Here is a 15,972-nt window from a genome sequence, read left to right on the forward strand (position 1 = left end):
TTAGTACCATAATTTCCATTTAAGCCCCCAAGAGGTCAAGAGACCAAGAGACTGTGCCTGGTCAGTGTTCCCTGCCTTTATTCCCTGCATGGGGTATAAAGGCATGTGGTTGAAGGCATTGGCTGATTCCATTGGCTGAGTTCAGGCCCACCTATGTGATGTTACCAGCCCAGGTGGCTTAAGGCTTAATTTACACCTGTGCAAGGGGCTTTTTTAGCTCATGCCCAGTCCTGAATTCCCTATAGATGTCTAATAGGATGCCTGATTTCCCTCCAACCCCATTACATGATCCTTTGCAGGCATGGGAGGGATAACCCACTCCTTTGTCCCTAAGCTAGCTGCCTAACACACCCAGTATCCCTTGTTCTGTTGGAATGATTGCCTCTCGGGCTAGATATAGGTTCTGCAAGAACACAGTTAGGTGTTCTATAATTTCTATTCTTCACAATGTTATTCATAGTTTGCTGTGATCCTGAGATGTAGTAATGAATATGGTCCTTCCAGCTACTTTCCTTTTTTGATGTATTGTAAATTCTAGCCGATATACCTGTGATTATAATGCCATTTTGGAGAGCTCTCTGTTGTGGGGTTAAATCTGAGTCACATATAATGTGAGACTCTACTTTAGTAGAGGTTGTGACTTAAGTCATCACTTTTTGTTTCCTTGGGAGTATTATCTGCTGAAAGACAAATAAATATACCTCCCTATAAGAACGAGCTGCATTTCAATTATTGTTTGAGGGAAGAATTTTGAAAGAACCATGGACTGCCTAAAGAACCACCAATCTGTGTTGGAGGCGAGACAAACAGAATTCTCTTCGAAGCAAAGATGGTGAGACATTTTCTCCAGTGTGCTGGGCATGTTATCAGGAGAGACTTATCCTTGGAAAATGGCTTCCAGCCAATGGTCAGGAAAAAAGAAGAGGTTCTCAATGAGATAGACACATGCTACATCAATGGACTCAAACAAAGCCACAATTGTGAGGATGGAACAGGACTGGGCATTGCTTCATTCTGCCAGCCAAAGAGTCACTGGGAGTCAGCGCTCACTCGGTGGGACCTAGCAGAAGCAACATTTGTTACCGAATAAAGACTCAGGGTGAGATAGTAAAAAGCAATAGAGTGAATAGTCTGCCTCAGAGAAAACTAGTTTGTAGTACAAGACTTCTGACAACTCATATATATTAACACAAATATTTTAATTTTTATACTTCTACAAAATATTAGCACTCATCAATTTTCATATGTAGTTCCATTATACATTTTATATTACTGGGTTGTCTACATGTGTTTTGAGAAATTTATGTCCTTGATTTGTATGCAATAGTATAAATGCACAATAGTTAGAGAACTATTTGTATTTAAGTCATATATTTAAAAGATAGGCATAGAACCATTAAGTTCCCAGAAACAGCTATATTTGGAAAATACATATATTATCTTAAAATGCAAGAAAATTGAAGCTGTAGTTTCATATATGAGATAATTTAAAAATTCATTATATAGAGATTATTATACATTATTGGACAGGGAAACTGTTCCACACATATATATGAAAGGAGAAATGGATAAAAAATTCAGATATGCAAAGTGTGCATGATGAAAATAGAATGAAACTATTGCAATAATCAAATCTGATGTGTATAAAATATTCTAATATCAGGCTTAGATAAGATATTTTTATATTCTATTTTTAAGGTATAGGAAAAGAAAACATTAAAATCTTAAATGTTAAGGCTAACTTAGCTATTATGTAAAACTTTATAAGAAAATTATTTTTGTAAAGGTTTTATCACTGGTATTTTAAATATCATTTCATGACTGATACTTTCAATGCAAATTACCTAAATAATATGTTGCAGAGAAAAAAATTGAGGAATACAGTCTAAGCACTATGTTGATGGAGGAAATAAAGTAGAATCTTGGTGGTGGGAGCTAAAAATTCAGCATATATTATTCTGTTTTTGTTTTTGTTTTCCGTAGAATAGAAGAGCTTTATGTATCATCTGTAATGAATTCAGTTTTCAATACTCTATAGTTATCTTTTAAATCAAAGTAGAATGTACTTAGAAACCTTTACCTCCCTAGTCAACTGATTATGGAGGAAAAACCAAAAAAACAAACAAAAATGATGAACAATTTTTATGACATAAATAGCTACTTACCACCTGTTTTATTGAGATGATTCGATATTATATGATTAAAGTTATAGATTTTACTTATTTACTTAAGTCTGAAAAAAAAGAATGAAAAGCTATATACTGTGAAACTTTCATAAATTATATAAATGGTGAGAAAATGGCTAAAGGAAGTAGAGGACAAGACCAATCGTAATGGTTTCCTGTCTACAGCAGAGAAATTATTTCTCTGAAAGTGAAAGACAATGACTATGAAAAGTCAGAGAATCTTTTATAAATCTCCACAGCTCACTGCCATTGAGTTCATTCTGACTCCCGGTGACCCTATAAAACAGGGTAGAATGGTCCCTGCGAGTTTCTGAGACGTAACTCTAAGTGACTAGAAAGCCTCATCTCTCTCCCAAGGAGCAAATGGTAGCTACAAACTGTTGAGCTCACAGTTAGCAGCCCAGCAAATTACCACTATGCCACCAGGGCTCCTTTTATAAACTTACAGTGAGTTAAAAAGAGTCCAGGGGAAAAAGATAGGAAGGGGTACCACCAGCATCTCCATTACTTTAAGGACGTTATAGTTTCAAATTTTAAAACTGCTCAGGACAAATCTATGTAATATCAAGTTAGTGTTTGTTGTGGTATCTATTCACCTCAAAGCCTTCCATGTCTCCTGAAAGCAGCAACATCTTGTGAGATGCCCTAAGGCCTCAGCTCCCAACACTCTCCATTATCATCAACTTTTTCTCTGCAGGCTAAACCTGTTTGTTCCATGTTTCTGTCTCTCTCTCAATCTCAATCTCTCTCTCTCTCTCTCTCTCTCTCTCTCTCTCTCTCTCTCTCTCTCCCCCTCACAGTTCATTGAATGTAAATTTCCAAATGCACACATATATACAAAACATTGTGTTCCATAGGATTTTCTTGTCTGTAATCTTTTATCCCTGGCTATTATTTATTTATTTTAACTTTTATTGTGATTTGAGCATGAACATTTACAAAGCAAACTGGTGTTCCATTCAACAATTCACACACATTGTGGTTTTGTGACATTGATGGCAATTCCTGCAATTTGAAAAAGCAATGATTCTTCTGTTCTCCCAATTGCTGCCAGAATTTATTGTGTCTCATGGCATCCCTACCTTCAGAGCAGTACTACACTCTAAGGTGGGATACCAGGACTTTCTTCTAAAAAGTCTCTGGAATGTGTGGAAGTATGAATCTAGGAAAAGTAGAAGTGGTCAAAAATGCAATAGAACACATAAAGATCAATATCCTAGGGGTAGGTGAGCTGAAAGGGCCTGGTATTGGCCATTTTGAATCAGAGAATGATGGTTTCCTACACTAAGAATAACACAATTCTGAGGAATGGCTTGGCATTCATTGTTCAAAAAGGACATTTTAAAATCCATCTTGTAGTTCAACGTTGTCTGTGATAGTATTGTATCTATCTACCTTCAAGGAAATCCAATCCATACAATTATGATTCAAATGTATACACCAAACACAAAAGCTAGTGATGAAGATATTGAAGAATTCTACCAATGACTGCAGTAGGTAATTTATCAAACAGGCTATCAAGATGCATTGATAATTATTGATGATTGGAAAGCAAAAGCTGGAAACGAAAATTACTTGGAAAATAAGGACTTGTTGAGGGAAAGAAAGCTGGAGATGGAATGATAAAATTTTGCAAGACCAACAACTTGTTTATAGCAAAGACTTTTTCAACAACACATAGACTTTTTCAATAACACATAGACTTCTCTGATGGAATATGCAGGAATTAAATGAGCTACATCTGTGGGAAGAGAGAGTGAAAAAACTCAATACCAGCAGTTAAAACCTGACCAGAGGTTGACTGTGGAACAGACCATCAGTTGCTCATATGTAAGTTCAGGTTAAAGTTAAAGAAAATTAAAAGGAGTATGAGATCCAAATATAATCTTAAGTCTATCCCACCTGAATTTCCAGAACATCTCAAAAACAGGGTTGACATATGAAACATTAAGAACATCATACATAAAGAAAGCAAAAGGTCATGAAACTCACATGAGAGGAAGAAGAGATTAAAGACGTCAGAAGAGACTCTGAAAATTGCCTTAATTGTAGAGTAAGGCAGATGGAAGAAACGATGTAAAACGGCTGAACAGAATATTTCAAGGGGCAGCTTGAGAAGACTAGGCAAAATATTATAATCAAATATGCAAATATTTACACCCAAAGCACCAAAAAGGAAGAACACACTCAGCATATTTTAAACTGAAATAACTGAAGAAAAATTTCAAGCCTCGAGTGGCAACATTGAAAGATTCTATGGGCAAAACATTGAATGATGCAGGAATCATCAAAAGAAGACAGAAAAAATACAGTCACTGTACCAAAAAGAACTAGTCGACATTCACCATTTCAGGCGGTAGTATAGGAGCAAGAACTAAAGGTGCTGAAGGAGGAAATTCAAGCTACACTGAAGACATTAGCCAAAAGCAAGGCTCCAGGCATTGACAGAATACCAATGGAAATACGTCAAAAGCCAAAAAAGGACTGGAAGCACTCACTAGCCTGTGCCAGGAAATTTGGAAGACAGCTCCTTGGCCAACTGAATTAAAGAGATCCATATTTGTACCAATTCCAAAGAAAGGTGACCCAACAGAATGCTCAATCTATAGAACAATATCATTGATATCACATGTAAGTAACATTTTGCCAACAATCCACCAAAAAAGGGTGCAGCAATATATTGACATGGAGCAGCTGAAGGTTCAGGCTGGATTCAGAAGAAGCTATGGAACGAAAGATATCATTGCCATTACCAGATGGATCTTGGTTGAAAGCAGAAAATACCAGAAAGATATTTATTTGCATTTTATTGAATATGCCAAGGCATTTGACTGTGTGGATCATAACACACTGTGGATCACCTTGAGAAGAATGGAAATTCCAGAGCACTTCATTGGGCACCTCTGAAACTTGTACTTGAATCAAGAGACTATCATGCAAACAGAACAAGGGAATATGGCACATGGTTTAAAATTAGGAAAGGTGTGCATCAGGGTCGTACCTTCCCATCATATGTGTTCATTCTGTATGTTGAGCAAATCTTCAGAGAGCCTTGATTACATAAGAAGAATGTGGTACTCGGATTTGAAAAAGGCTTCTTAACAACCTCTGATATGCATATGATACAACTTGCTTGTTGAAAATGAGGAAGACTTGAAGCACTTGCTGATGAAGATGAAGGATTGAAGTCTTCGATATGGATTATGATTCAATGTAAAGAAGACCAATAGTTAATGTTATGATCAAAGGAGAAAAGATGGAAGCTGTCAAGGATTTCATCTTGCTTGTCTCCACAAGCAATACTCAGGAAAGTGGTAGTCAAGGAAGTGGTAGTACACAGTCAAAAGACCTGTGTACTAGGTAGATCTGCTGCACAAGATCTCTTTAGAGGATTAAAAAAGCAAGGATGTTACTTTAAATATGAAAGGGTGCCTGACCCAAGCCATGGTATTTTCAATTGCCTGACATCCATGTGAAAGTTGGACATTAAATAAGACAGATCAAAGAAGAATCAATCCATTCGAACTGTGATGCTGCCAAGGAATACTGAAAGTACTATGGACTGGTAAAAGAACAAACAGATCTTGGAAGAAGTAGGGCCAGAATGCACCTGAGAGGCAAGGATGGCAACACTTCATCTTACGTACTTTGGGCACACGGCCAGGAGAGACCAGTCCCTGGTCTAGGACATCATACTGGGTAAAGTGGAGGACAGTGAAAAAGAGAAAGGCCCTCAACGAGATGGATGGACACAGTGTCTGCAAGAACGGGCTCAGGCATGCCACGATGGTGAAGGTGGCACAGGCCTGCGCAGTGTTTCCTTCTGTTGGGCATAGGATCACCATGAGTCATACCCAACAGGATGGCGCCAACCAACAATACTGTAAATAGTTTACTTTTATTGTAACAAATCATTTAGTAAGTGATTTCTTTATCCAGTTATTATTTACCAAGTATCTACCATATTCAAGACCTCATGTGTAGGCCACTGTTGCTGCCACCGTGTCTGATCCTCTCGGGGATGGGCTTCTTCTTTTTCCCTGACCCTCTACTTTAGCAAGCATCATGTCCTTTTCTGGGGTCTCTCCTGATAAGGTTGCTGTGAGTTAAGGGTCTAGGATTGCCTGTCACTGTTTCACGCAAGGACAGAGCCCAGGCTGATTAGAGAAGCTTCTGCAATCTCAAAACAGAAGGAGACAGTGGGGTTTGCTACCTCCTAACTGCTTCAAATTTTCTGGGAAAATCAAGCAAATTATATACCCCCAATTCTGTGACAAAAAAGAGGCTATCCATGATCACAGGAAGAAAACAACTGATACTTACATTTCTGCAGGGGTTACCAGACCACCATCCCCTGAGGCCCCATACCCCATTATTTATCTAAATGGTTGATGGCTCCTTATCTTAATGGCTTTCCTTACTGCCTTCCTGAGTTAGAACATTCCTATTGATTAAGGTAAAAGGGAATTTTTGCTTCAAGGAAGAGGGTTGTTTGATTTTGGATTTCCCCAAAACTAAATATTAAATTATGTTAGATTTATAGTATTTTGATTAACAACAGCTAACCCCTTCACACACACCCTACCAATAATGCCCATAATATATACAAGTTATCTCTCTATTCTTGATTCTAAGGAGCATTCTGTTGGACTTCTTCCAAGACAAATCGGGTTGGTCTTCTGGCAGCCTTTGGAATAGGTAATATTCTTTACCATCACCATAATTCAAACACATCAATTCTTCTCCAGTTTTCTTAATTCTCTGTCCTGCTTGTACATCATATGAGATGACTGAAAATACTATGGCTTGGGTCAGGTAAAGCTTAGTCTTCAAAGGGACATCTTTGTTTTTAACACTTTAAAGAGATCTTTTGCAGCAGATTTGCCCAGTGCAATATGTCATTTACCTGACTGATGCCTTTTAAAGTAATAATAATACATTATACTTTCTTTGCTAAACACTTTCTACTGTATTGCTAAGTTTAATCACAAGAAACTTATTAGGTAGATGAATTCTAATTACTATTGTTTACGATGGAAAATTAAGAAAATTAGTGACAGAATCAAGTTTAGGAGTCAGGCACTGGTAACTAGCTGCCCTGACAAGCTGTCCACTGTCTCCCCCATTATCCCTTGCTACTTATATTTTTGTACTGTGCAAATCTTCAGTCTGGGTGCATTTCAAGAGTGTAGCAAAATAACAAGGTAATGGTTAAGTGTTTTCATCCTTTGACTTCCGCACTGAAGAGAAGCCTTTGGCATTCAAATGTCCAGTGAAGGATCAGTAGTTTGCAAATCAGAGGATAAAGGTAATGAACTCGAGTTTTATTAAATCTTCCTCCTTCTTCCTGTGCTCTAGTGAAAGTGTTAAGCAACAACTTCCTTGTGCAGAGATCCAAGATATGAATAATTGAATACTAAATAATTAAAGAGGGTTATTTCTGTTTGAAGCATGATGGATATATTAAGGAAACAGACATGGTGATGTAAGCTGGTTCTGCCAAAATATAATAAATAACAAAGTAAGAATTGGAATATAATGATTCCCCACTTTTCAAATATCTTGTTATCCAACATTTTGCATTTACAAAAAACTCAGAACCCCCCTATCTAATTGTTCTGTACATGGACAGCCTATGTCTGAGCGTCGTGAACACCAGAGCCAAGGCAGCAGTCACTCTGGCTGTCATGATTATGGCTAAGTGTCATCTTGTCGGGGCCACACGGCTCACTGATTTGGCTGTTATGCAATGATGTAATGGACAATTTTGTAGGGATGAACTTTGGTGGTTATATCAAGGTATAATTTGGCAGTCAAGTAATGATGTCATCTTGCATCTCAGGATCTAATATGGTCATCCTCCATCATCATAAAATGAACCTGGTCTATGTCTTAAGGGTAAATTTAAGGGTTAAAGAATCAGTTTTAAAACCAATATAATTTAACAGACATATTATATCATATTAACAGACATATATCAAAAAGTTTATCAAGGTCCCATTAGCTGGAGAATAATACAAACTTATCTCCACTTACTTTTATTCTAGTTTCCCCACAAGATAAAATGTCGGGGGTTTAAATGGAGAGAAAATGTTTTGAGAAACAATGTACAAATGCGCTTTACACAATTGATGTGTGTATGGATTGGGATAACAGTTGTATGAGCCCCTAATAAAATGTTAAAAAAGAAAAGAAAAGAAAAAAAAAAAAAAGATATCCGTCTAAGGTCATGAGAGACTGCTGACAGAATTCAATGAGCAATAGCAACCTCTCCAGCGCACTCTTCTCAACCCTGGGTGGACATAAAGTAATATTCACATTTTCAATTAAAACAGAGCACAAATAGACTTTTCAACTGTTGTTAGCCAAAGGCATTGCCTGTAAAAACAGAAACAAATGTAAACTGACTTGAGAGGAATGTCTCTTGGTGAGCAGAGTGAACAAAAGAGACAAAAACAGAAAGCGAAAATCCTCGCTTCCCTTTGCCTCTTTGTCTCTTGTCTGTTTCAGAATTCTAAAGCGTGACTGCCTTACAATTACCTTGTGGAAGATGTGCTGGATGTGAAAACCGGCAGGATCCCATGGCTACTCCCTGTCAGTGCTTGGATTTAAGTCAGTTGCAGGTTCTTCCCTGGAGCATTAGCACAAGAATGACTTGACTTATGTATTTTCAATGGATGCAAATGTCAACCTTATCGCCAAGGAAGACATATGGTACCCAGTTCTGGAAGCTGAATTCTATTTCATAATGAGTTCAAATCCCCCGCTGTGATCGGAACTTGGCGCAGGGAAAGGCAGAGGTCAATGTGCCTAGAGGGTTGCTTCAGTGCCTCACGTGGTACCCAGACCTGCCTGAAAATGTCAAATTTTAGAATATGTTGCTGTAAGATGCTTTCACAAAAAGGTGCAGCTACCAAAAAAAGAAGTATAAAATTTCTCTCTCGCTGCAAAGAAACTCATATTGGAGTTCAGTTTAGATAGAAGTAAAATTTGATATTTCTATGTTCCTTTTATTTTGCTTGTTTTTTCCAAGTATTCAGGAAGAAATAAATAGTCGAGTACACAAAATGAAGGTAATGTAATCATAGTATGTATTTCAACTACTGTGCTTGGGCTGTGCTCTGGGTTGTCTGGTTCTGCAGAGATGTTAATGTGGCCAAAAGCATTTGCTCTCAGTCTATTGATAAACAAACATGCGGAGAACCCCTCTTTCTGCCCTCAGATTCAACTAAATTGCTCTCTCTCCAAATCCCTGATAGTGTAGTGATTACACGTTGGCCTGCTAATTGCAAGATGGGCAGTGTGAACCCCCTAGCTGCTGCTTGGAAGAAGGATGGTACGTTCTACTCTCATAAAGAGTTAGTCTCAGAAATTCCCAGGAGTAGTTCTATACTGTCCTGTAGAGTAGTTGTGAATTGGAATCAATTCAATGGCATTGAGTTTGGTGTGTGTGTGTGTGTGTGTATCTATATCTATAGTTGATAGGTAGGTAGACAGATGATATAGATAGATAGATAGATAGATAGATAGATAGATAGATAGATAGATAGATAGAATTAAGTTCCCTAAAGCGTCCTGGGAGTGAAAAATGATTAAGTAGGAGACAAACTGAAATGTGTGAAAGACTATAACATGTGATCGAAAACACACTAGCAAGGCCCCAGCCACCCAGTTAAGTGGTAGTTATATGGGAAAAGATACCTTGAGTCTCACAGTGCCGGTCAAGTTATCCCATCCAACAACAATTGAATAAAGGAATCTACTTTGGGGGAAAAAATCCCTGCTGAACCCTACCCAAGTTATAGAAATGTGAAAAGAAAATTATTGTAGTCTTTAAGTCACTCAGCTTTAGGTTAGATACACTCAGCGAGAAATATTTTACATTCTACAACTCTGTGAAGTACCATAATATTTTATTTCTAACTTTTTTTGTGGTACATTACTTCCTACATTCAGTGTTGAATGAAATATCTCTCTGACTAAACGCTAGATAACTTTTTGGAGAAGAATTTACTATGTTTTATCTTCTTTGTATTACCCAACTAAAACAATATTTTCTGTGTGTCTCATCAAATATGTTTATGTATGCATGATTATATGGGTAATGTATATAATATGCATGCATGTTTATATGTGCCAGTTATACACATGAATTTCACATGATTCAATAAGATGCAACAATTCCTTCTTTACCCAAAGTAATCAAAGTTTCCTTTAGCACCAGGGAATTGCTGCATCAGCCCAAGGCCATGTCGCACTATTACTAATAATATCTATATTTACTGTCTGATAGCTTCAGCTATTGAAATTGCATTAACCACTACAATGCATTTGATTTTGGTTTTACCTTCCTATATGTTTTAGGGTAAAATCACTGTCTTGATGTCCATTTTCCATTCTTTGATATGTGAATTATTTTTCTGTGGATTTTCAAGTGTTCCACGGTGAAATGGATCATTTTCTCTGCCAAGTATCCATTTAGTAACACTGATGACAGCAATCTGCATTGGTTTCCAGGAGATACTTAGGACACCCTATAGCATAGCACTATATAGGGAACACACAGGGAATAAAATAGAGACTATATAGCAAGCCCTGGTTGGTAATGCTTACTTGTTGGGCTCCTAACCACATGATCAGCGGTTCAAAGCTACCAGCTTGTAGGAGAAAGATGAGGCTCTCTACTTCTACAGTTACAGTCTTAGAAACCCACAGGGGCAGTTCTACCCTGTCCTGTAGGGTTGCTACGAGTCAGGATCAAGTCAATGGTAATGAGTTTGGTTTCAGGTTTTTGTATAGCAAGCAAAATACAAGGGGGACTGGGGGTTGGCCACCAGCAGTAAAGATAAATACAGAATAAAGTCCAAGGGGAGAAAACTTGGCCCCAGTGTAACTATAAACAACTGTCAGTAATGATGAGTCAGGGCAAAAGAGCAAAAAGTCTTAGCTTGGATGATGTGCAGAGGTGTTATGCAATCCCACTACTGTGGTACATTAATTATATGTAAGGGGTGGGAGGTAGAAAGTAGAAGTTTGGCCATGACACAGTGCTTGCATGACACGCATAAACAAGGATGAGTCAGCACCTTTCAGTTAGGTTACAGACCTGACTGTCCCCACATGCCCAGGTCTCTAGATGAGGAATGCTTGATGGACCGTTCTTTTTGCATGCTGAACTGGACTGAATGTTAAATACTCAGCAAGCTGGCTTTTAAATGAATGCCTCCAAAACAGCAGGCTTTGTGATCAGATTCCACGGTCCTCAGGCTCAATGGCATAGAAGAGGAGAGCACTATGACTGAAATTTATAATCACCACAATTCACGTTGCTTGTACATCCACCCGATAACCTGCTCAGTATTTGGACACAGAGACCAGGGTGATCCCACAAAACCTCCATCATCTTGAGAGCTCGCATTGTGTCCCAAAACCAGGCGCCGAGGTGTCAGAAAAGAGAAGCCTCTGGGGGATGGGAACTGTTGCCAGATGAATTACACTAAGCTCTAAATCGGGATTGAAACCTAGGTCAATATGAAATCTTTCCTCCACAGCAGCTTGAGAAATGTCATGCCCAACATGATGAGCACTGGATTTAAGGGAAAATGCAAAAAAGGTAACACTTCCAACAAGAGAAACTTAACTGAGGAAACGCATGCATGTCAGGTATCAGGCAACAGAAGACCCAGAACAAACAATCATATCATTGCAAACAAGGGATGAGGTGTGTGGAGTAGAGACCCAAAGCCCATCTGTAGAAAACTGGACATCCCCTTACAGAAAGGTCACACGGAAGGGATAAGCCATCCATGGTGCAGTATAACACCCATGTAACATACAACATTCCTCTAGTTCAATGGTTCTCAACCTTCCTAATGCTGCGACCCTTTAATACAGTTCCTCATGTTATGGTGACCCCCAGCCATAAAATTATTTTCAATGCTATTTCATAACTATAATTTTGCTACTGTTATGAATTATCATGTAATTATCTTATATGCAGGATGTATTTTCATTGTTACAAGTTGAACATAATTAAAGCATAGTTATTAATCATAGAAACAATATTTAATTCTATATTGTGAAATATTTATTTCTAATTACAAATAAACTAAATTTTGTCTTCAAGCACTGTGTAACATGGATAACAGTCTTCATGCTGGGTACTCATATGTGGGCATATCTGCATGTGGACGGACCTGCCTGGAGATGGATAGAGGAGTGGTGTCTCGATTCCTAAGACCATCGGAAATGTTTACCGATGGTCTTAGGCGACCCCTTTGAAAGGGTTGTTCATGACCCACAGGTTGAGAACTGCTGCCCTAGTTCTTTAATGCTGTCCACCCCCCACTATCATGACCCCAATTCTACCTTAAAAACCTGGCTAGACCAGAACATATACACGGGTACAGATAAGAGCTAAACATGGAATCCAGGACAGATAAACCCCTCAGGAACAATAATGGGAGTAGCGATGTCATGAGAGCAGGGGGAAGGTGGGGGAGAATGGGGGAACCGATCACAATGATCAACATATAACCACCCTCCCAAGGGGGATGAACAACAGAAAGGTAGGTGAAGGGAGATGGCAGTTGGTGTAAGATATGAAAATAACAAAAATTTATAAATTATCAAGGGTTCATGGGGGGATGGGGAGGGGGAAATGGGGAGCTGATACCAAGGGCTCAAGTAGAAAGAAAATGTTTTGGAAAGGATGATGGCAACATATGTACAAATGTGCTGGACACAATGCATTTATGGATTGTTATAAGAGCAGTAAGATCTCCCCAATAAAATGATTTTAAAAAGAAAGAAATGCAGGTATGTACACATAAACACATACAAACTGCTTTTAACCTGATTCAGACTAGTTCTGACTATAGACCTAGACATAGGCAACCCAATTCATCATGCCCCAGAGAAGGGAAAAATTGAACTTGTCCACTTAACTCCTGTGTGCATGAAAGTGTGTACATGAATCTGACTTTCAGTAACATGTAAGAATATTTTAAAAATACTATTGCTCTTTTTTCAGGTTGGCATGAAATGACATCCTGAGTCTTCAAACGGTACCTATCTTCATTTCTTTTAGGGAATCCCTACTCCTTCAGAAATTAACTCTAATATTAACTATTTTAGTGTTTAAAAGTGTGGACTTTGGAGCCAGGTAACACTGGGTTTTAATCATGGCTCTCCTATTGAGTAAGTCCTTTAATTGACTCTCTGAGACATGTTGTCCTCATATGTAATGTGAAACTGAACTCATACAGTGCTTCTACCCCTGCTACTGCCAATATTTCTATTATTGCCAATATTGCTCCAGTAAGAGAAACCACATAATGACTTCAGATTGAGTGGTTTCTATGAGATGAGCACTAGATTAATTGTTGTTTATACACAAACTCTGACAAATCACCATGCCATCACTTTAAAGAGATACTATTATGATTTCCCCTTTACAAATAAGAGGAGGAAAAGGAGTTGTGTTAGTCTAGGTAAACTAGAGAAACAATTCCTCAGAAACATATATGTATAAGAGAGAGTTTTATATATAGGGTAAGTGTACATTCAGAAAGTATACCAACCCAGTCCAGTCCAAGCCCATAAGTCCAATTTAGCCCATATGTCTGACACCGATCTACAAAGTTCTCCTCAAACACAAAACACACATAACGACGCCGACTGCAGGAGGATCACAGGCCAGTGGGTAGAAAGTCTTTGAATCCAGTGGCAGCCTAAGCATCTCAGCACTGACAGAGGTCTCCACACAGCTGCTCCAGCACCCAGGGCTGCATCAGGGTAGGTCCATGTGGCTTCTCCTCAGAGATGTCTTGCAGGAAGTGAGCCTGGCCAGCTGAAGCAGGGAACTGGCTAAGGCAGCTGTACCCTGGCCCGACCATCAGAGAGCAAGAGACCCAAGAGCCATTTATCTGTCTGCCCTTCAATTAACCCCACATGTGTTTATCAGCCAAGTTGGCACAATAAACCTTAACTACCTCAGGAGTGTATACACCAAGCACTATCAAAAAATATTTAAAAATTGAAGAACTCTACCTACTTCTATAGTCTGAAATTGATACACAATTAAGTCAATATGCATTGATAATTACTGGTGATTGAAATGCAAAAGTTGGAAATAAAAAGGAAGAGCCAGTATTGGCAAAAAAACAGTCTTGCTAGTAAACTACACTGGAGATCACAAGATAGAATTTTGCAAGACAAATAACTTCTTTATCGCAAATATATTTCCCAACAATAAAAACTGGTAACTATAAAAGTGGATCTTGCTAAATAAAATACACGAGTTTCCATTCAACCACATCTATGGGAAGAGACAATGGAGAAACTCATTATCATCAATTAGAACAAGTTCAGATCCTCACTGTGTGACAGACCATCTATTGTTGATATGCAAGTTCAAATTGAAGGTAAAGAAAATTAAAATAAGTTCACAATAGCAAGACACCATATTGTGTATATTCTACCTGAAGTTAGAAACTATCGCAACATAGGTGACACACTGACTAAGAAGGATCAAAGACTAGAAGTGCTGTCAAATGCCAACAAGAACATCACGCATGAAAAAAGTAAAAGGTCATTTTAAGAAATCTGCAATGAAAGGAAAGAAAAAAATGGATGTAGAGGAGCTTCTGAAACTTGCTCTTCACCCTTGAGATGGTAAAGCGACATGAAAAGTGGTGAAATAAAGAGATGAACAGAAAATATCAAAGGGCAGCTTAAGACAAAAAGTTTTTTACAATAAGATTTACAAAGACTACTCAGGGTGCAGGGTAGCAACAATGAAACACACAACTTTCCTCTAGTTTTTGTTGTTGTTTTTGAGCTAGCTGGCTGCTTGTTTATCTTCAAACCTTTAAGAGTTAGAAAACCCAAAGAAAAGAACACACACAGCATTTCTTAAGTTGAAAGAACTGAAGGAAAAAATTCAAGTCTCAAGTGGCAGTATTATAGGATTCTATGGGCAAAATATTGAAAGACACAGGAAATATTCCAAAAGAAGGTGAAATGAGTAAACAGTCACGCTACCAAAGAGAATTGGTTGACATCTAACCATTTCAGGATGTAACATATGATCAAGACTCCATGGTATTGAAGAAAGAAATCTAACCTGCCCATTGAAGGCATTGGAAAACAACAACAAAAACAACAGGGTCCTGGAATTGATGGAGCACCAATAGAATTGTCTCAACAAACCAGTACAGCACTGGAAGTGCTCACTCATCTTTGCCAAGAAATTGGGAAGACAAACACCTGGCTAACCGAAGGCAAAAGATTCATATTTGGATTATCTATATAGAATCAACCACCACTTGTCTGTCAGTTTGTCTTACTGTGATTTCTTGTGTTGTGCTGTGGTACTAGAAGTTATATCACCCAAAGTGAACAGATTTCAGCAAAGCTTCCAAACTAAGAGCAGACTATGAAGAAGAAATAGGCTGTCTACTTCAGAGGAAGTAGCCATATAAAATCTTTGGGAATACAGTGGAATATTGTAAAGATGCTGAAAACCTCACAAATCACAGGCGAGCTTTATCAGCAACTGTGCCAGAAGATGAGCCCCTCAGGCCAGAAGGTACTCAAAATATGACTGAAGAGGAGCTGCCTTCTTAAAGTAGCGTCAAGCACATGGACTGGGTGAAGTTGCGGGAATAAAGCCTTAGGGACCATGACCCCAAAGGAGAAGAAGCAGCTATAAACATCTATTAATAATTAGAATTGAGAAAGTGCAAATATAATGTAGAAAAATTGGAAGTTATAACAAATAAAA

The sequence above is a fragment of the Echinops telfairi genome, unplaced genomic scaffold, assembly GCF_000313985.2.
Source record: "Echinops telfairi isolate 266 unplaced genomic scaffold, ASM31398v2 ScPeMD7_3533;HRSCAF=4204_1, whole genome shotgun sequence".
Lineage (NCBI taxonomy): Eukaryota > Metazoa > Chordata > Mammalia > Afrosoricida > Tenrecidae > Echinops > Echinops telfairi.